The 23,045-nt window shown below is 40.0% G+C and overlaps 1 protein-coding gene across 4 annotated transcripts in view; it reads right to left on the reverse strand.

Annotated features, from left to right (window-relative positions):
* znf462 (zinc finger protein 462) overlaps positions 1–21,197 on the reverse strand; it is a 37,713-nt gene extending 16,516 nt beyond the window's left edge. For 2 of the 4 annotated variants that reach the window (XM_058415198.1, XM_058415194.1), the window contains exon 1: positions 21,040–21,197. The gene's annotated coding sequence lies outside the window, so the exon portion shown is untranslated. Of the gene's footprint in view, positions 1–19,895; positions 20,093–20,984 lie in introns of those variants that run through there. The other 2 variants (XM_058415197.1, XM_058415195.1) reach the window with 2 other exon arrangements.
* Positions 21,198–23,045: the final 1,848 nt, after the last annotated feature.

A 23,045-nucleotide genomic window follows, 5' to 3' on the forward strand; every position in this document is an offset into this window, starting at 1 on the left:
ATTAAAAGGACTTGGTGACGTGTCGAGAAGTTTCACCCTGCAGTGACCTGTCTCATCACCTCAGCACACCAGTTTACAGCAATCTCAACTATTTCAAATCCCCAGCGCATCTTAATTTCAACCTCATCACGATCGATATGAACAACACTGATGGAAACGGCACTGAAAGCCCTCCTCACGCTCGATGAGCCTTATATTCTGACACAAAAGATGTCGTGTTTCCAGGAACGCTCGCTGAGACGGGATTATGACTGGATTCGATCTCTTTCTTCATGACCTTGGGATAAAGCCGCAGCTGGAGAACAACCGCCGTGTCTCCATATTTACATCACACATCTTCGGAAACACTGCATCAGGTCCTTCTCAAGCACTGAGGATTGCTCTGAGCCCTGAGGTGGCCATGCAAACACAAAGCATTGTGGGGGGGGGGATCAAACGGAGGTGGCATAATTATCCCAGAACCCAGAGATAATCAATAGCAGGCTCACAGAATCTCTGTCACATCAATACATCTTCACTAAAATATGAACAACTGCGCTCTTTAAAAAATCTGACACGTTTATTGACGCAAAGCGATAAATACAAAGAAAACCTTAAGATGATGTTTACAAGTTAATGTAATAAAGCACAAATTAAGTAAGTCATAAAAGACTGTGTGGTGCTGTTACAGTGAAGCAGAGTCACAACACTGTAGTTGATTATTTTCCGATATCAGCACCTCCCTGAGTGTTTTCATTTACTTCTACCGCAGCAATTTGTCAACGTCGTCACGTCATATCAGCTATAAACATTCTTTTCAACACCAGCCTCATTTTTCTCTCTCTCTCTAAGTTAATAAGACAAAAAAAAATATACAGCTTTGTGAAGGAGAAAAAGTGAAACATGTAAACTTCCCTGTCCTGAGGATATTCCTTCGTGAGAAAAGTTCTGACCCCTTCCATAAATGTTAAATATTAAATAAATGTTAAATAAACATCTAGAAGAATATACATGTTTTAATCATTTTTTCATACTCTGTGCCATACAAATCCCCGTGAATTGGCTGTTACTATAGAAACAGTCACATATTAGAATTAATATTAATATAAACTATGACTACAACAAACAGTCGTTTTGATGATTGATTAGATGGGGAGAAATTTGAGAAACTCCTCACAGGCACTAACCCGAGATCAGGCTTGCAGAACCCAGGAGCTGTGAGGTGGCAGGCGCATGCTATCCCCCTGTGCCATGCATGAGAATATCAAGTGCTTATATCAACCAAATGAAACCACCCAGATAAGCATGATGAAGGTAGTCTGTACATTTTAATGTTTCTGCAGCTATCTAATTTCAAATTCTGTTCAATTCTGATCAGCTAAATTCCAAGTAAAGGCAAAGTAAATATACGCCAGCTGTCTCACCAAATGAAACTCTCTGATGCTAAATTCATTATGTTTGTCGTGTGTGTGCATGGGGGTGAATCATCCTGGCACGTGGAATCAACTCCAAATCTTTGGGGTTGTCAGTGCATGGAATCAGCGAATCAACTTAAATGTGAATCAAAAGCAACTTATTAATATATACATTGTGTATTGCATCTATGCAAGACAACCGTACAAAATATTGCTTAGTCAAGTCAAGAGTCATCAACACCAATGTGAAAGAACCCACTGCTGTGGGGCGGATAGAACAGCTTATAGCAAGACAAACCGTGGCTTTGCCACACAACTGTCAAAAGCTTCAGGTGCATGTTTGGTCAGGAGGTCAATGATGTCCAAAACCGTCAATCACCTCAACAACTATACCTCTTATTATAAGAAAATTCTTGTAAGTTTGTGGATTAAAATGTAGGTTTGGTTCCTTGTCCATTCACTAACATGGGAACTGGCCACTAGAAGGCATCAGAGACATTTCAGGTTTACTTTGAAACTACTAGTAGAACGTCAACACACGTATACAGTCATTGAGTACAACTCAATACACTTAATAAGCAGTGTGTTCAAGCCAGAGCACAGAGCTTCCACTGTCTCTCACACTGACCACTCCTGATTTATTACAAATCTAAATATATTTCTCGTATGAAAACACAACACGGTGTAATGTAAAGTGTTCCCATACTTTACAGGAGGATTGCTCTGTTGAAATGGGCACTTCCGTTTCCATCAAATGTGTTGTTTTGGTCTAAATGAATTGGAGTGGCATGCTTCATAACACATTCCGTGAGGAAATTTATTGCCACGAACAGTTTTTCATTCAAGTCTCCATCAATGAACAAAATAGACTTCAAGTTAAAAAAATAAAATGAATTTCCTGATTACACAACTGTACTTTTTTTCACCAAGTGGAACAGTTTTAGAAGGGAAATTTTTTACAAATCACACTCTCTGAGGTCATCCAGATGAGGATGGATTCCTTTTTGAGTCTGGTTCCTCTCAAGGTTTCTTCCTCATATCATCTAAGGGAGCTTCTCTCCGTCACTGTTGCCTCTGGTTTACTCATTAGGGATACGTTCATACATTTTCAAGTTAATATCCACAATTTAAATGTTTCTGTAAAGCTGCTTTGTGACAATGCACAAGGTTAAAAGCACCATACAAATAAACTATTTATCACATTTGATTAAGTTTGGTGATTTTCAGGCTGGGCCTATATCAAACTTGCTGTTATAGAAAAGTATTTTGTACTTTAACTAAATATAACAAAAAGGGTGAGCTGTTGCCATACGATTGGTAAAGCTGTATCTTATGCAAGCTTTACTCAGCCACGCTCTCTTAACAATGAAATCGGAGATACTGCGGATAGTTATTCGACATGATAGTACAATACAGTAATAGTGTAAGTGAGAGATGTGTGGCAAACAATATCACAGTATTGTCATAAGCACAAATTAGTATAAATAGGTATTAAAGATCTACAAACACACATCAATGCTTAAAAAAACATATTTTTATGTTTTTCTGTGATGCGCAGCCTGGCTATGATTTGGAGCAAGGGTGCAATTCCACAGAAGGCCTTGAAATCTGTAGAAACAACACGCTGATCCATTCTTATTCCAGAACCTCACACACTCCAGACCTCGAAGGCAAACCGACTTGACGGCTGATAAACAGAAGTGCAGCGTTTCTTATAGTCAAGGACAGCGAGTGAAGGACTCTGTGCTCAAGTGGTCCAAGGCTGAGTGATGAGTGAAGGTCAGAGGAAATGTGGAGCTGGGAACAAAATAAAAACAGCATGCGGAACAGTGTTTGTGTGTGTGTGAAACATTAACTTTATTTAAAAACTTTATCAAACTCAAGTTTTACTCACTTCATACTGCTCTCTTGGTGAAAGGACATGACACCTTCACTGAGACTGACAGACACAGAGGCAACGCCTCCTTCACTGAAATTGACAGACACAGAAGCCATGCCACCTTCACTTGGACTGACGAACACAAAAGCCACAAAGGCCTCTTTGACTGGGATTGACGGACACAGAGGCTACACCTCCTTCACTGTGACTGACAGGTACAGAGGCCACACCTCCTTCTCTGATATTGACAGGTACAAAGGCCATGTCATCTTCAGTGAAACTTACAGACACAGAAGCCACACCCCTTTCACAGGGACTGACAGGCACAGAGGCCACACCCCCTTCACTGGGACAGACACACCAAGGTCACGCCCGGGAACTGATGGACAGAGAGCACTTTCTCCTACTTTCTTTTTAAAACTTTCTAGTGTGTAGAGTGGTTTCTAAGGAATAATTCAGTCAGTGAGTCATGGGAAACGATTACACTGTATAACTCTTATTTATGTGCTTTTTTACTAGGATTGTTAGCGCGCTCAAACTAGCATGTACAAATGGTGTAATTTGGTGCCTCTGAAAGAAATTTTGAAAAGTCTAAGTGCTTTTACGAAGCTGGACTAATCAGAAACTGAACAGCAGAGATAGCAGTAACTTCTGGTTACACAATATGGCTAAAATGGTTGAACAATCCCACTCCAGATTCAGTCTCTCTTTGCTCTTATAATAACCTCCACTAGATCTTGGAACATATCTGTGGGGAGATTTGTGTTCAATCAGCCTCAAGAGTATTATTGAGGTCAGGCACTGATGTTGGATGAGAAGGCCTGGAGAGTGTTCCAGTTTATCCCAAAAGGTGTTCAGTGGGGTCGAGGGATCTTCATGGAGCTCGCTTTGTGCACATGGGCATTGTCATGCTGGAACAGATTTGGGCATCTTAGTGCCGATGAAGGCAAACTGTAAACCTACAGCAAACAAAGGCAACATATAAAACTGTGTACATCCAACAGTTTGGGGAAGAACCATGTATGGATGTGATGTCCATATACTTTTGACCATGTAATGCAGATGGTCTCCCATCATTCCAACAATAAAATTGATAGCTACAACTAAAATGCAAAGCCACAGCATTTTTTTTATTCATTGTCCATCTTATGTCCCCACCTTCTGGCTCCAAAATGGCGTCAAAGAAGGTGTTTCTCTGCGTGTGTGACAACAAAGGACTTGAAGATGAAAATAATCATGAGGACCATCTTCCTCGGTGCCATGTTAAGCTAACTGCTAATGACTAATAAGGGAGAAATTTCCCAAGTCTTTGTTGCTATGACAAGTGAAGAGCAGTGCAGGTCCTTCGAGATTCAAGGACAGCAGCCATTTTAAGAGTCAGCCGTGTGAGTGTGTGTGTGTGTGTGTGTGCGTGTGTGTGCGCAAAGTCTCTGGTGAAATCTCAGTCCATTGGTTATAACCTCATATCCCTGAAGTCTATTCAGCTACGATACACGTAGAAAAGACAGATGCTAATGCAAATGCTAATGATGTGGTATGTATAAAGAATGATGTTCCTCTGGAGAAGTGCTGACAAAAAAATGTGTCCTACAAACACACAGCTCAGCAGAAACGCTTCACTTCTGCCAGCCTGACTTGGCCATTTTATATGTCAGAACGAAACCTCAACCCATCTCAGGATTAAACACAGAGCACAAACACAGTCTCTGAGCAGGTTCTCAAGGACAATCGCTTCTTTAAAAAAAAATAAATAAATAAATCTTCTGCAGGCTGGAGGAGGAAAGTGCCAGCTCGGCTCCACGAGAGGGTCTAAAAATGCAAAGCATGCCTGAAACGTCCTTTTTTCTCTCCAGAGCTCAAAAACATCTGCAGCGCCGGGGTGAGGAGCAACGAGACAGAGAGAGATAGAACTGTAATGATACACTACTACGGCTGCTGTAAAAAGAAATCTAAAATGGTTCTCTCAGTAAACGCTACACCAAATCACTTGAAGGTTCCTGAACAGTTCTTTGGATGGTCAACGGTTCCAGTTTTCTTACAGATTCTATTTCAGATCTTTTCTGAAAGGAGGAAAAGTCTTCCAAAATGACAAATTTAAAAGACACAGTTTTAACAGATTTAGACAGAAACCTATTTTCGTTTCCAAGAGACGGCACAGCTCCATACATTAACCATCATACTGTATGTTCTCGTTATCTCCTGAATCAAACTAGGTGGGACTAGAAACACCCACTGGTCCACACAATGACAACAGCATTATCCTAATAATATCATAGTTTACAATTGTGGCTCTTATCCATACCTGTCCATTCAGGCCCAGTCAATGTCTACTGTAAAAATGCTGTTACAATAAAATTTGTTTATTGTCATGTGGTAAACACCAACCATTGTGGTACGTAGCAAGTGTTTTGGAATTTTGCCATGTGGTAAGCAACCAACTAGTTTATCCACATCGGCTCATTCTTCTGGCCATCGCGGTCTCAATCACTTCAGGTCAAATTTTACCTTTCAGACCTGTCTCACACATGCTTTTAAATAAAAACAGGAACAGGAAAATCACCAAGTAGTTAATACACAGTGATAAGACCCAAGACGAAAATAACACGAATACAAAACTTCAATTCCAATTGAATGACCAAAATCATATTTTAATATAAATAAAGCAAAAAGAATGAGACCAAAACGACAGACTGAAAATATTTTTTTCTGGTCACTACTGACGTGATTTGGAAAAGAAATGATGCAGTATAGAAATGCAACACGCTAGTGTGAGGCGATGGATCAGCACATTGTTAAGCACAAACACGAACAGGAGGGTAAGCTGATTAAGTCACAGAGGTTTTTAGTCCACTCTGTTGCACACTACACACAGATTTGACATCATGTGGATGGAGATTCGCAGTCACAGGGAGCTGAGCTTTAACACACATCTAATCAACTTCTCAAGAAAATAATCGCCAGCTGAAGGACAATGTTCTGGTGTGGTTCATCCAGACATGCAACGTCACACAATAATATGAAAGCAGCAGCACTAATAAATATTACGAAGAGCAATGAAAATAGCCAGCAGAGAGTTAAAACTGTTTATAACCAGCATGTTCTAGACTTGTATCCAAACATTTGTTTGTAGGGTTTTTTTTGTTTTTTTTTCCCCAGTTAAGGCGGAAATCACTGGAACGCTTCTGACTTGTCCAGTTCAGCTTGTTCTACTCAACTGTCCTTCACATACTGCTTTATCAAGTTCTTACACAACCCGGAGGTGCGTCAACTTTGATTATTATCTTGAAGAAGAACGAAGATTTATTCAACAATCTGCTGATTCAACACGCTGTAATGGAGTTGATCTGAGACGTTTTGGTTAAATGCATCAGGATTGGCAGCAAAACATCCACAGATCATGACTGTGCCTTCTTGAGTGTTGCTTTGGTTTTAGTCAGAACATGATTTTTCCCGGTAAATAGGAGTGCTTAATCATTATGTTCTTCACCATCATTACAGTTGCTGCATGAGTCTGAGGTTGATCATCATTGAGAAGAATAACACATCTGTCTCTAATTCTGAAGGAACAAAATGGTTCTTAACTTCTAGCTATTCTCTGTAGAACCTGGACAGATCATGGACCTCATCCATCATACAATGTAAACTGTAAAAATGAGCTTCTTCTCCTCGCACGGATAACTTCTACAGTACATTTATTCTGTTTCTGCACACAGGAAGTTCTCATGTTCATGGTCAGAATCTTTAACCATAATTTCCATAAGTGTGTAGTCACTTTATAGTCACTGGAGCTAGACACGCCCCTATCTTGCGAATCTTCCAGGTCACCTTGTTCTATGTGATGTCCTTCTTTTATCAAGGTGTGGGACACCTTCAGTTATTATTTGTCATTCAAATTGCTCTAACCTTGAATTTGAAATCCTTCAGAAGGTTTGCACAGAGAAATCCCAGACCCAGTCTCCTTTAATTACGGCCAAAAATCCGTTTTCAGTCCAGTCGTTTACATTTTAACCGTGTTTCGTCCAGTTAAATCACAGTTCGAGGAGGCAGAACACTTTCAAGACAACAACTTTGGCTTGTTACATTGATGAGTAACCAAAGAACTATTCATCCTGATAAAACTGCATTCCAACAAAACTAATCTAAAAAAATAAAAAATCCTTCATGGACTTGGTAACTATCATCAGCAGATAACACACACACCACACACTCTATACTTAGTAGTTTGGTCAAAAACCATTTAAAAATTTGACTCATCAGATGTTTCTTTAGACCAAGTCTTCCAGATCCTTTCTTTCTCTGAAACGTTGATGCTAAAACACCTAAAGTTTAAAAAAAATGTGCCTGTAACTGTGGACATAATGTAGGAAACTGTGACTGGGAAGAACTGTGACTGGGGAGAACTGTGACTGTGTTTCTACAAAATAAATCAGAGAGGTTTTGAGATTGGTTTGAGACGGTTCTTTAAGACTGACCTTTACTTCACCTACTTGCAGATCTTCTTCTGTACATTTAGAAAAAATGGTTTAAACCAGGTGTACTAAAATTATGTCCTAAAAATGCAAAAAAAACCCATAAAATTTGACCTAGGATAAGTGCATACTGCATATAGCAAGACCAGACAGACTTTGCATGATGTGATTTACCCATGCAAACTGAAGCCTTTGCATCATTAAATTCAGGATCCTGTCACTTGACTTCTGAATATGTACACCACTGCTTACTTATATTCTTCAAGAAAATGTATCTATAGCTGTCTATAGAATAAATTAATGGTTCCATAAGGTTAGTCTTAAAAACCCTGGGACTGGATAGGAGTTAGAGCACTTAGTCTGGGACTAACCAAGGTTTAGAAACCTAAACAGTGGTACCAACAAAAAGCCAAAGCTCGAAATACTGGGATTAACCCCTTCAGAGCAATAAGACACCTTCATGGATATCACCCTAGACCTCATGAATACGCTACATCTTTTTCTTCATGCATACGCTATCTCAACATAACACAGCAAAAAAAACCTTGTTAAAAGTGCCTTGATGAATCAGGAGATTAATGGAAAAGAGCTGTAATTTTAGTTCCTTAAGCAAAACCAATGGTCTGAAAGTCTACAAAACATTCAAGATCTTCTAATATTTGTAAGCCAGTGTCCTGGCCCTCCTGCTGTATCTGCTGTAATCTTCTGCTTCCCCCAGCAAATCCCTTTCAGAGCAGATGGCAGCAGACCTGAACTGGGTCAACCATTAACCAGATACAACATCTGAATGAAGCACCAACACACACACACACACACACACACGTATGCAGGCACACACACAGACGCACAAAAAAGAAAACATTAAAAGAATGTATCAGTTCTACTTCTGCTAATGAAGACACATTTCTCTCCCGAGACTGAAAGAGGTTGAGGGGCGGGATTAATGTGATGGTTTGTGCATGCGTTTTTTGATGACATCCGCTTGCAGAGTTTCCTGAAAGAATCATTTCTGTGGAAAAACACTTCCTGTTTAAATTTCCCCACATTGTGACCTCAAGCACCTGGACTGCACTTCCTTTCCACTGGTTGAAAATCATGCTCATTAACCTCAGGAACCCGGTCTATTTATCCTATATGGAAGGAGTCTCCAGTGTCAGAAGTTTTAACAGTTAAAGCTTTCGAGTTTTCAAATACAGGAAATGTCAAAAAAAAACAAAAAAACAGTGGAGTTTCTCAATGATATGAGAGAGGAAAATAAAGGTGAGGCTGGTAAGGGAATGACTTTTTATGGCTTGCAGAACAAAAGGACATGATCGTACTTGTTTTGGGGATGTTTCACAGCAATAAAAGTACCTATAATGGATAAAAGAGGAGTAAAACACTTGGGGAAATGGTGTTACATTAAAATAATCAACATTAGGGAATAACATATTCCCTGACCTTATAGTCTTATATAACAATAAGACCATGTTATTCCCCTTGTACTGCCCGAAGAACTATGTTAATTAATAAACACACAAATACATTTTAATGATTTATATTTTCATGTTGTGGAACATCTGAGAGACAAGTCTGTTCCTTTTATCATTTACATTCTCTCTCTCTTTAAACATAACAAATTTTACCAAGAAACCAGATGAAGTCAGATGAAGTCAGATGTCTGTCCTGAACACCTTCCCATGCTGGGAAATTCTGCACGGCCTACCTGGGACTCCAACAAGACAATTTGTAAACATCTTATTTTTAAATCATTAAAAAAAAATAATTTAATTTGATTATGTACCACGTTCGTCATACGACTCTCTGAATGAGCTGTTACTATAGAAACGAACAAACACATTAATATAAACTTATTGGTCATGTTACAGCTGGAACTAGTGTCCTGGTAAACAAAAAGAAATCCAACCAACCAGTCAAATCGGAGAATTCAACCGGGCTGTGGTACAAGCTATAATAATGTAATTAACTTCACGGTCTCATTAACCCATCCATCTATCCATTCATTTATCAACTGACAAAAAAAAACAAGAATTTTTCCCCATTTCTAAAAGCCTCAAGCAAACACCAGTCTCTTCATTGTGAGAAAGCAAGCTCTCCACCAGGAAATGCACGGAACGTAGCGATGCAGATATACAGCAGTTTTGAACGGTATTGTCACCCAGTCTGTGGTAAAACATTAATGGTGCTTTCATCCAGTGAACGCTGGAAACACACGAGCCTTCAGATTTGCTCAACAAAAAAAAAATAAAGCTCTTTAGAAGACAGCTGTCCTTATTCCTTCCTGGTGAATGTGATTTGTTTAATCTGCTCAGACTGATTTCCATCTCCACACAGCACTTTCTCCTGACAGGAACACTGCTTAAACAGATCTGTATAACAGGAGTGGAGGTGACCCTCAGCCTGTTCCGCTTCAGAGCGAGTCCATTTCAGCACCGCTAACATTCATCTGTCCACCATTTTGTGCTCCTCAAGGCTATGAAGAGGGCCTTGTTCCTTTTTTTTTGTTCCTCCACACTCCCTCCCTGAAGCTCGCTATCCTATTACACACATGGCATGGAGTAACCTCAGCAAAGATCTTCCGATCCGCCTGTTGTTTTTTTTTTTCCTCTCTCTCTCTCTCCACGTTGGTGCTTGTGAAAGCAGAAATGGTGTTGATTCAACATCTTCCTTCACAGAGGATCTGTTTTAAACAGACAGCGGTGGAGGAGAAGCAGAGCTCAGTTCTCCAAAATGTTCTGCTCAAGAACGTGAGAGGAACTTAAAGTCGCGTTTCCCTTACCGTGATTCAAGGCGAAAGGAATCGAAAGGAAAGCGTCTTTGTTAACGCTGGTTTAATGATCAACTTTAATTATTGGTCGCTTTGCATTTCTAACAGGTAGAGTTTGCACGTTAGAAGCGATCTGGATGGAGATAAACGATTGAGTTGGAGATCTTTCACTTATTTAAAAAAGAAAATGTTATATGAAGCAACACATTTAGAGCACCATGCTACACTGGTGGCTATTAGCATACATGACTTGTTAGCTACATCGTATCGCAAGTGCACAACTTCAGACAGGAACGCTCTAGACATCTCCGACATTTAGACTACAAAATGTTCAAATGTTTTATAGAAGATGAAGGAACAGTGAACGAAATCCATCTTGGAAACTGATCGATAAATATAAACATGTGCCTATGAGTTCCTCTCCAAGCATCAAGATGACATCAACAAAAGACACACACCACACACTCTTGCAATGTGTTTCCTGCACACATTATATATACACACACACCAAATAGTTTCTCTAAACAGTATGACCCAGGTTGACCTAGTTAGTTAGTAAGCTTAGTCTTTAGCAAAGCCACAGTGATGCTCCATTACAGTGACAGCAGGTCACTCCCTCTGGCTGCGTCCCAAACCACCAAACTTCTTTAGCAAATATGTGGCGTCTAATTACATCACTATAGACAAACCCTAGTGCACTGCATCACCAAAAAACTCAATCAATCTGAACATTTCTGTGGGTTTTTTTTTTGTTTGTTTGGATTTCATAAATCTCTAAATTAAAGTTAGATAAGAGACAACAGAAAACAGCGAGTGAGGAGAGAATGAAAGAAAGCACTGAGTTTCATGGTATTTAAGAAACCACAGCAGCTGGTAGGATGTCTCACCATAGCACTGAAACCCTTCCCAAGAACTGCAGAGGTGTGTGTTTCAGTCACATACTAACCAGACACTATGGAAAAAAAGGTTCACGTGTCTTAGGTCTGCATGCTGAGCGTTTTTTATTTTAACCTACCGCGCTACACACTGCCGCAACATTCACCTCGCTTTAACTGGAACTAGCTTTTTAGATTTTTTTTTTTTTTCTGTGCACAAATTTAGAATAAGTTTTAAACCCGAGACACACATTTATGATACGTTCACAATAAAGTTCAAATTTAAAGTTCAAGGTCGTGGACACGATTACAGAACTTCATTTTCATAAAAATTCAAATCCAGATCCTAGAGACTCGCATATTGTTCCTAAACAAATATTACACACACTGATCAGTCGTAACATTAAAGCCACCTGCCTAATATTGTGTAGGTCGCCTTTGCGTTTTGTGAAAACAACGCAAGACCTCTGAAGGTGTGCTGTGGAATCTTGCACCAACACGTCAGCAGCAGCAGATCTTTTCAGTCCTGTAAGTCGTGAGGAGGGATTTCCATGGATCGGACTTGTTTCCTGCTGAAACACCGGTGCCATGAATGGGTGTACATGGTCTGCAACAATGCTTAGGTAACTGGTACGTGCCAAAGTAACATCCACATGAATGTCAGGTCCCAAGGTTTCCCAGAACATTTTCCAGACCATCACACTGCCTTTGCAGGCTTGCCAGTAAATTCTGGTGCCATCTATACCCCAGATAAGCCATGTCTATCTACATGATGTAAAAGGAAATCTGATTCATCAGACTACACCATTTCTTCATGGTCCTTTCCTGAAGCACCTATGTCCATTTGAGGCACATTTGTAGGTATACTCATGTCCCTGTCACTTGTTCACTGGTTGTCTTTCTTTGGACCACTTATGGTAAGTACTAACCACTGCATACCAGAAACACTCCACAAGACTTGTTGTTTTGGAGATGCTCTGATCCAGTCATTAAGCTATCGCAATTTGGCCCTTGTCAAAGTCACTCAGATTCCAAAACATCTACTAACATCTGGAATTTCCTTCGGGATCGATTAAGTATCTGTCTGTCTGTCTGTCTTCTATAACCCACCCCATGACAGGTCTCGCTGTAACAAGATAAAGTTATGCATGTCAGTCGTCACTGGTTTAAATGTATGGCTAATCAATGTAGAAAAAAATAAACAAATAAATAATGAAAATGAAGTGTGCAGGTATTTAAACCGAAATGTTTTCAGTAATAGTTTAAAGCTTTCTGAATTCATGATCTGAGATATGAGAAGTTCTGCTATAAGCTGGAAACGCTATAGAAACTGAACGATGCTGTGTGTAGAGCTTATGTGAACATGACCTCTATATTTTGTAAAGACTAAGTTAATTTTGTTGCTTTGTTGGTGCCATGGTTAATATTCAATTCAGTTGCTGTAATCAGTCACCTTTTATTTTTTTGTCACAAATAAAATCATGACCATGCTGTCTTTGTTTTTTTTTTGTTGTTGTTTTTTTTATCTATACTTCGGTGAGTCTGTGGGAGTGGAGTTTGACATGTCTGTGGAAATACAATGCACTTTTGTAGCCGATTTCTGCATGTTTTTGATGTGTGTGATTAGGCTCGGTGGCAGCGTGTAGTTTCAAAAACAACAGAGCAAAAAAGTGAACCTCGAGACAGTCCTCAGAAGCCATGTGAGAACAGAAACTCAGAACTGTGTGGACTGGAAATGAGCGCTAGTCAATGAGCGGGAAAAACTCTCAGCTTTGCTAACATTAAGACTTTCTCATACAGCTTTGGCTATCAAGTCCAAAAAAACCCCCCCAAAACTTCCAGACACACCTCCCGGTCATTTCTACCAAATTTTTATTTAGTAACAAAAGGCTAAATCTTAGCTCTTAGAGCCATGTTGAATGTTTTTGCCTTGACATTTTATTGGAAATTAAAGGTGCTACATCAGTAATGCTTCTAATAATTTATTATCAGAGCCGAACTGTTCCTTTTCCAGCTGAAGGCAGAGTGAATTCATTAATGCTAAAGCGGCGAGTGAACTTGTTCAATGTTTAATCGGTTTGGAGATCAGCAGGTCTTTTGGCTGTGTAGAGGAAGTGAGAGAGGTGAAGGTTCCTCTCCTACAGAACGCTGCTGTTCTCTCTGAAAGGAAGGCTTGTTTTCGCACCACTTCTCCATTCACCGACACCAAGAAGCGCAAAGAATTTTGCACACAGCATCTTGTCTGCATTTCATCTAAGAAACACTGATCTCCCCGTCATTTATTCCTTTTTTATTATTCAGTCTTCCTACCATTTTATATCGTTTCTCTACCTTTTTAAATATTTACTTTTAACTACCATTTTGCTTCTTACAACAGCTCAGTTTTTAGCCTTTTAATTTTGCTTCTTTTTTTTCTATTCACACTGGAGGCTAGGAGGCTAGCATATCTAACAGGTAATAGAAACCTATTGCCTTGAATTTAGCATAACCTGCATGTGACCTGCATGCCTGTGTTTGAGATTTCAATACGGTTTTCATGCGAATATCACGACCCCAAATAAACACCGAAGTTACCGAAACACCGCTATTGACTATCCAGTATAGTTTACATATCAATCCTGCAATCAAACCCCATTAACCCCTCCCCTGCTCAGTCACAAATGTCATCATTTTAAGATAAAATGTCTAGGTGCAAAAAATGTGTGACTCTCGGACTCTACATGTCCTGTTAGACAAGTGAGCATGTTCATCACTACATAATAAAATCTGCAGCTATCAGTAAAGCAGATGTTTAAAGTAATGATGGAAATCTGTGAGAGAGAGAGAGAGAGAGAGAGAGGGAGAGAGAGAGAGAGAGAGAGAGAGAGAGAAAGAGAGAGAGAATACCCCTGTGTAATTTTATTCTTCATGCCTATGTGTCTATATGCTTGTTCTCCTGCATTTTATGTGCCACTAGTTTCCTTAATAATCCTAAACACAGTTAGACCAACAAGTATTGGCAACATCAGTAAAATTATGCTGTTGCTTTAGTGGAATAAGTCCTTGTGGTTAACGAACATAATCCCACACTGAACAATGGATCAAATCTAAATCTAACCTATAATTGGAACAAATCCATTCTAAGAAAAAGTAAGTAAGTTAAGAAAAATGATTCAAAATGCAGATATAACAAAACCACCTCATAATTATCGGTACCCAGGGTGCCAATACTTCTGGAGTCAAATACATAGATAAAAACATCTCTTTCTCTCTCTCTCTTTCTCACACACACGCACACACATACAGCCTGATCAGCTCTCAGCTTGCCTGTCTCTCCTCTCACCCTCACATTTTATGAATCAGGGGCCTGCTAATGCTAACACACACCAGGAAACAAAAGTATTCTCCCTATTTTTAAGCTTTTAGATATCCAGATATTGTAGGCAGTTATAACTTTCCTTTTTCACACTGCAAACTCGACATCCTACATCGTGGTGGTGTCGAAGATCATGGATCTGATTATCTGGAGAACGTTCTCTCTCTGTGTTCTCCCTGTTCACGCTCGTGTTCTCACTTCTCCTTTTCGTGATCTTACCAAAAAGTTCACAGGACCGTAAAGATCTTCAGTATACTGTATTTACACTGTAATAGAGGTGGTGGTAGCTCAAGTGGTTAAGGCTCTGGGAAGTTGACTGGAAGATCAGGGTTCAAGCCCCAGCACAGCCAAGTTGCCACCGCTGGGCCCTTGAGCAAGGTCCCCATCCCACCCTGCTCCAGGGGTGCTGCATCATGGCTGACCCCGTGCTCTGACCCCAACCCCCAAGGATGGGATATGTGAAGAAAGAATTTCACTTAACTTAAGAAGACAACTTAATAAAATTCACCAAAACACATGATTTCAAATAATCTGTACGAAATAATACATTATTAACTAAGGAGTAAATAACTTGGTGACATGCAGTTATTGGAAAACAATCCACGACAGAATGACCTCCCTGAAACGAATTATTTTCCTCCGTCCCTGCAGGATTTTGAGAATTTACAACTTCTAAAATGAACACAAAATCAACTAACTCCAAAACGTTTAGAGCAGCTTGGAATATTTCAAAATGACCACAGATTTGGGCCAAGACAAAATAACAAAGTCTGCTTAGGAAGAAATTCACCATATCAACACCTAGCTAAGTTTTGTATCTACTTATGTGGAGTGTCCACAACCCCAGTCCCTGTCAAAGTTGTTGATGGTATAGGTCATTTACTTACTTCATTATATTACTGTTCTGATAAAACCAGATAAAATGTATAAAAATAATATGCAAATTAGGAAACACTCATGCTGACTGGTCATCTCAAATAGCCATGTATAAATATCATTACAAACTTGCACTCTGTGGTCAAAGGTATGTGGACACATTACCACAGAACATTTTATTCCAGATTTTAGTTCTTTTGCTGTTATAATAGCCTCCACTCTTCTGGGAAGGCTTTCCACTACATTTTGGAGCTTGGCTTTTAGATTCGAGTTCATTCAGTGACATAAGCATTGAGATTTTGGATGATGAGATCTGGGCTGCAGTCAGCATTCCAGTTCATCCCAAAGGTCTTCAGTGGAGTTGAGTTAGAGTCAGGGCTCTGTGCAGGACACTCCAGTTCTTCTAGTTAAATTTTAGCCAAACATGCCATCATGGAGCTCACTTAGTGGACAGAAGCATGGTCATGCTGGTATGCGTGTAGGCCTCTTAGTTCCAGTGAAGGACAAATCAAAAAGCTATAGCATACAGTTGTGTGCTTTCAACTTTGTGACAACAGGTTGGGTGAAGAACCACAAATGGTTATGATGGTCAGGTGTCTGCTTACTTTTGGCCATATGGTGTACCTAGGGTGGTTAGCTAACTGCCGGTAAACTAGATCAAATTATTTAAAAGTAGGACGCCTTAATTTGCATACTAATTTTTATACCGATTTATTTAACAACAAAACACGACACAGTATAAAGTTTCTGGAGAAATATTTAGCTATGGATAAATATTTATATATTATAAAATATTTATTTAAATATTTTATAATATTTATTGTAATTATGTAATTTCCAGAGATCTGTTGCCAGGTGACTGGTGATGTTAAGGTCACGAAGTAGCACAAGTTTCACTCAAGTGCCGCTCATGCTAACACACACACAAAATAAAGATCTCCAGAACCTCTGAGGAGTAGAACGACACAAAAGCCGATCGAAACGGTCGACCGACTGCGAGACAGGGTGCATTGTGGGAAATCACTTCGGTGCTACACACACTTCATTCATCCTTCTGAAGAAAAAAACCAAACAATGACTGAATGAGAGAGTTCGGGTGTAAGCATGATGCTACACATACTGCAAATTAAGAAGTGATATTTAAGATTTATTACAAATGCACATTCTATAGATCTACCATGTTTCTGTGGTTGTTTCAGGATTAGTGAACATGTGGGTCAGCACTGAAAGTGAACCTTTGGCTATCATTCAGTTACATAACACAGCTTTTTAGCTTTTCCAGGCCCTCACACACACACACACACACACACACACACATACATACATACACACACACACACATACACACACACATACACAAAAGAACAGTCATGTGTTTCCATCACCTCCTGTCTCTGTTTAACGTCCAGATGCAGAGCAGAATGATGATGTCATCAAAGCGCGCCAGACACAGGAGCGTATACACATACAAAATGATTTACAAAATAATTTATTCTCTCTCTCTCTTTCTCTCTCTCTTACATACACACACACACACACACACACAGTCTCAAACCAAATTATACATTGTTAGAAAAAAAGTATTCCTTAAATGCACTTAACAAAAGTTACTTGTTAAGACTCATCATTCAGGTCCTATTGTCATTAGGAAGAGTCAGCTCCAAAGCGTAATAAACTCTCGGACTCGTCAAATCTTGTGCAAACACTCAACAAACATTGGCTTTTCTACACAGCTGACTGAGGATCTGGAAATGAAGGTAATTGAAGCTTACGAAGCACAGGAAGGCTATAAAAAGGTATCAAAGCATGTAGATCTTGCAGTTTCCACTGTCTGAAATGTCATTGAGTAACAGCAGTTAAAGGGAGCTGAGGAAGGCAGGACAAGATCTACAAGACCAAGAAGACTCAAGATAGACCAACACGCATGCTGGACAGAACGGCAAAGGCAAAAATCCCCAAATCACACTGCTTGTCGAAACAAGATCTGCATGGAAGAGTCATCAGAAGGAATAACCTAATCACAAAAGTCCTATCTTATGTACGTCAAACCAGAGAGATTTTGGGGAAAAGTGCTGAGGCCTGATAAAAACTGAACTCCTCCTGTTCCTGAAAGAGGAGGAACGTTTGAAAAGAAAAAACAAAAAAAACACACCTTGCCAACAATTAAGCCTGGGGGCGAATCAATTATGCTTAAGGAAGTGTGGCAGCCAGTGGCACAGCAAACATTGCATGGGTTGATGGAAGAGTAAATATGAAAGGACGCCTTTAAATATCAACAAAGTATGGAAGCAAATGTGACCATCAGTAACTGAAGCTGAAAAGCGTCTGGCTTCTACAAAAGGAAAAGGATCCAAGAAGTCCATCATGACCTACTTCAAGACATGCAAGCTGAAGCTTTGGGAATGGCCCTAACACTTCCCTGACCTGAACATCACTGAGAATTTGGGTGTAGATTTAATCATGCCGTGCAGGCAAGGTGGGCCAAAAAGAGATCTCTCAGAAACGGAAAAGTTCTTCAAGAAACGGAAAGATATCTGCTAAAGGCACACAACTAAAAAATCTCATTCCTGCGACCTCACCTAGGAGGAACACTCACTCATTAGATCTTGTTCTAATGTCTCCATTCAGCTTCACTCTTGCTGAAATTCCACTTTTGTATAAACACAGGTGAGGGACATGAAGACGCTGCAGGAGAACATGTTCAAACTGGACTGGCAGGTTGGCAGAATGAAGCTATGCTGACGAGACACAACACACACACACACACACCATACCAAAGTGTGTTGTGTGTTGTCTGTGTGTGTGTGTAGGCTGACAGGTCCAATTAAGATGGACAACACACCAACATTTTTAATTGTAAACACCAATGCTGTCTGTATCAGACACCAGGTTTCCACTCATCTGTACTACAGAGCAACACCACAAAAGATCTGAATCCTAAATTTGACAATACGGAACCTCGAAACTCCTCGATCTAAGACGCATACTTATCAGAAAAAGTCTTATGCAAAGTCTGAGGTGAGCTCATGCATCAAGTTTCATTTGTAAAAGTCAGTTTTAGCTTCCACACTCACACACACACACACACACATCCTCCATTTTGAATTTTAAAAGCTCGTCCTCCTCAGTTGTCGCAGTGATCTCAGTGTCAGCAGGTTTCTACACTGACCGGAGTTATTGCAGAAGCAAGCAAGTGCGCACACACACACACACCTTCAGTCATTCACATTATCTGGCAAAAACAGCAGAATGAAGAGATAAGAAGATAAAAATAAAGAATTTGAGATGCTGTAAAACGACACTCTTCAGCTGTATTTTTCCATTTCTTTGGTAATAAATTGCAATATTAAACAATGCAATATTAAACAATATGCAATATCATGCAATGTCCAGAACTCAAGCAAGAACCTCATGTCTTTCCAAACATGAGTAAAGACCAATAAAAGCCATTCCAACATGTTGAGATTAGCCTGAGAACATAGCGAGAACCTGAGTATGAAAGATATCAACAAAAAAAAACTTCAATAGGTTTCAAGCTGTTAGGGATAAGAAAAGTCTCTAAAATCGCCATTGCGAGATTTTAAATATCGGTCAAAACACAAGCAGGAATTTTTTCAAAACTTTTCACACACTAAAGAACGAAGAACTTCTGCAACATTCATGCATGTCAGAATTAGCGTGTGGATCTACAAAAACTCGCTACAAGCGTTAATTAATAGGGAGAACTACAAAGTAATACTGGAAGATTTAAAGAACACTTTTTACATCGTGATAAATGACCAAACCTTCTTAAACCTTCACAACACATGTCAAGAAATGTAAAGGGCAATAAAAATGCATTCTAACCACCATGCTAATATGTTCAAATGACATGAAGAACATAACAGGAACCTGAGGTGGATCTTTAATATCCATAAACACTTCAAAAAAAAAACCAAACAAACAGTTTTTATTATCAAGGAGAAACCTCAAAATCAGGTTTAAAATCTCCAAAAGTACAAAGAGGAACTTTGAAAACTTCTCACAAGAGATGTGAAGGCCACTACTGGTAGAACATTAGCATGAATGTGGCTGCATTAACATTCTCCTCTCATCCACGGCTGAATGTGACAACCATCGTCGCGGCTTCTATTCAAAAAAAAAAGAAAAAAAGGGAACTACAACTCTAACACACACACAGACACGGACAAATCCATCGAGAACAACAAGAATCTGAGTTCATCCGAAACCTCAAATGAACCATAAACCCATGATAAAAGCAGAAAAAGAAAAATATTTACTCTAACAGCTCACTATGTGAGGTTCCTCGTCCAAGCGAGAGTAGAAGCCAGAGAAGAGAAGTCAACCTTTGTTCTCCTGTCTCACTCCTCCTCCTTCCTTTCTTTCTTTCTCTCCTCGGAGACTCATCCGCCTCCCTCCATTTTACGGAGAATAATGCCGTACCTGACAGCACGTCCAAAAAGACGCCAGAGACGGACAGAGATGAAGACGAGGAAGAAGAAGAAGCAGAAGAAGAAGAAGAAGAAGAAGGAGAAGGAGAAGGAGGAGGAGGAGGAGGAAGTCCAAACACTTCACTTTTCACCTACACTTCCATCCATCCACATGAGCGAGTGCATGAAAAACATCCAGATCGTGTTCAAGCTGAACGTCAGGGAGCAGGAACATTGGCTTTTTTGTACTCACTGTGTGTGTGTGTGTGTGTGAGTGAGAGAGAGAGAGTGTGTGTGAGTGAGAGTGTGTGTGTGTGTGTGTGTGTGTGTGTGGACGTGGAGAGGAGCTGCAGCAATGCCAGCCACACTGACTGTCGCTTAATGGACGATCCCACAGGAGAGAAAGAGCAGAAAAGAAGCGCAATGGCTTCTCCTTCTTCTCTTCCTCACACACACACACACACACACACACACCAGTCAAATAAAGCTCTTTTGGACCAATCCCTTCTCCAAACACCTCAAGCATTTGTCCATTAGATGATCTAAACAAAACACACACATTAGTGAGGTTTATAAATAGAGGGTTGGAAGAAGAACAAGAAGAAGAAGAAGAAGAAGAAGAAGAAGAAGCGAGCAGGAAGCTCTCCGTCTGGTTCACTTTAATTATACTCTGATCATCTCAACCTTCTCTAGATCTTCACCTAACACCAGCACGAGGCTAACCTCCACCATTCGGTCAGAAAAGGAAAAACATAAAGAAGGAGAGACAAGCAGAGGCAGACAGCGAGAGACAGGAGCACCTTCGCAGGTCTTTCACGTCGAGCTTCAATTTCCAAATAAAGCACGCAAACACATACACACACACGCACGCGCGCGCGCACACACACACACACACACACACACACATAGAGTCAGCACGTCACGGACCACCAAACACACCGTGGCTTTCTCCAGATTGTCGCGTTTTAGAAGCCGCTTATTCCGCTTTACTCACTATTTCGGATCTTCTTCTCCGACTTGTCCCCGTGTGTCCTGGTCTAGTTGATGGCCGCCATTTTTTTCCCTCCGCCTCCTCCTGCGCCCTCCGCGTGCGCGCGCCGCAGCTGCAGATGACCCGAGATCCGTCCGTCCGGTTCCCAGTACACACACACACACACACACACTGAAGAAGAAGGAGGAGAAGAAGCAGGAAGAGCAGACATGAAGTTTTTGGACAGCAGCAGGCAGCAGAGGGAGCGCGCGAGATTCAGCAGACATGTAGCACGAGGAGTTATTAATGAGAATAAGATTAATTAGCGAACTCATTAACACAATTGATCATGCATATTATATTATATTATATTATATTATATTATATTATATTATATTATATTATATTATATTATATTATATTATATTATATTATAGCAACCAAAGACACTTTATTTTTGATAGAAGAAACATCAGTTGAACCTTTTCTTCCTACAAGTGAATATATAACACAAGCAGGTTTGTTAATTTTTTTCAAAATGTGTTAAATAAAGCTTATAAATGACAGAGAATTTTTACATATCAGATTAAAAAAAAAATCTATTTTTGTCTGCAGTGGATATAAAAAGTCTACATAAAAAGTCCCCTGCTGTGTTTTTTGTTTTGGTTTTGTTTTTTGTTTGTTTTGTTTTGCTTGTTTGCTTTGGAAACAAAATGAAGCCAAGATAAATCTATTCAATTCATCCATCCATTTTCTATACCTACTTTATTACTAATTAGGGACACAGGGATCTCCACACCAGGACAGGTCACCAGTCCATCACAGGGCCACACATATAGACAGACAACCACACAATCCTATGGGCAATTTAGAATTACCAGTCAACATAATGTACATGTTTTTGGACCCAGAGTAAACTCACACAGGCATGGGGAGAACATGCAAACTCCACACAGAAAGGCCCCTGCCTGTTTGAACCCGGGATCCGAACCCAGGAACCCTTCTTGCTGTGAGGCAACAGTGCTGACCACTAAGCCCTATCTATTCAATTCAATATCATGCTATTTTATTTGTATAGCTCTTTTAACAACAGATATTGTCTCAAAGCAGCTTTACAGAGCATAAGAAACAAAAAAAAAACATCCTAAATATTAGACAAAATCATCCCTAGTGAGCAAGCCTGAGGCGACTGTGGCTAGGAAAAACTCCCTTAGATGGTATGAGGAAGAAACCTTTGGAGGAACCAGACTCAAAAGAGAACCTCATCCTCATTCGGATGACACTGTAAGCGGGTGATTATAAATTATTTTAAACACCGAACAATATATAATGTACATACATTCACTGAGCACATTATTATCCGTTTTGCTCTAAAGCCAGGCATGGCATGGATTCCACAAGATGTTGAAAAGATTCCTTTGAGATTCTGCTCCATGTTGACACGATTGCATCACTCAGTTCCTGCAGATTTTTCAGGTGCATTTGAAGTTTTCATGTCAGGCACTTGGATTTTTTCATTCATGCTGTTGGCGACAAATTCTGACCCTACCATCTGTGTGCCTCAGCATAAATTGAGATTCATCTGACCAGGCTACATTTCTAGTCATAAACTGCCCAGTTTCGGTAAGTCTGTACCCGGTGCAGGCTCAGATTTCTGTTCTTGTCTGACAGAAGTGGAACCTGACGTGGTCTTCTTCTGTTGTAGTCCCTGCTGTTCTGCTCATTGCAATAGTACAGAGTGCTTAACTGAGCTACTGTAGCCTCTCTGTTAGCTCCAACCAGTCTGTCCATTCTCCTTTGTCCTCTCTAAACTAGGCGTTTCAGTCTGCAGAACTGCAGCTCACTGGATGTTGTGGGTTTTTTTGTTGTTTTTTTTATTGCACTCTAGAGACTGTTGTGTGTGAAAATCCCAGGAGATCAGCCGTTATAGAAATACTCAAACCAGCTCCCTGGCACCAACAATCATCCCACGGTCAAAATGACTGAGATCACATTTTTGATGGTTGATGTTAACATTACCCGAAGCTGCT

This window comes from Hemibagrus wyckioides, linkage group LG18, assembly GCF_019097595.1.
Source record: "Hemibagrus wyckioides isolate EC202008001 linkage group LG18, SWU_Hwy_1.0, whole genome shotgun sequence".
Lineage (NCBI taxonomy): Eukaryota > Metazoa > Chordata > Actinopteri > Siluriformes > Bagridae > Hemibagrus > Hemibagrus wyckioides.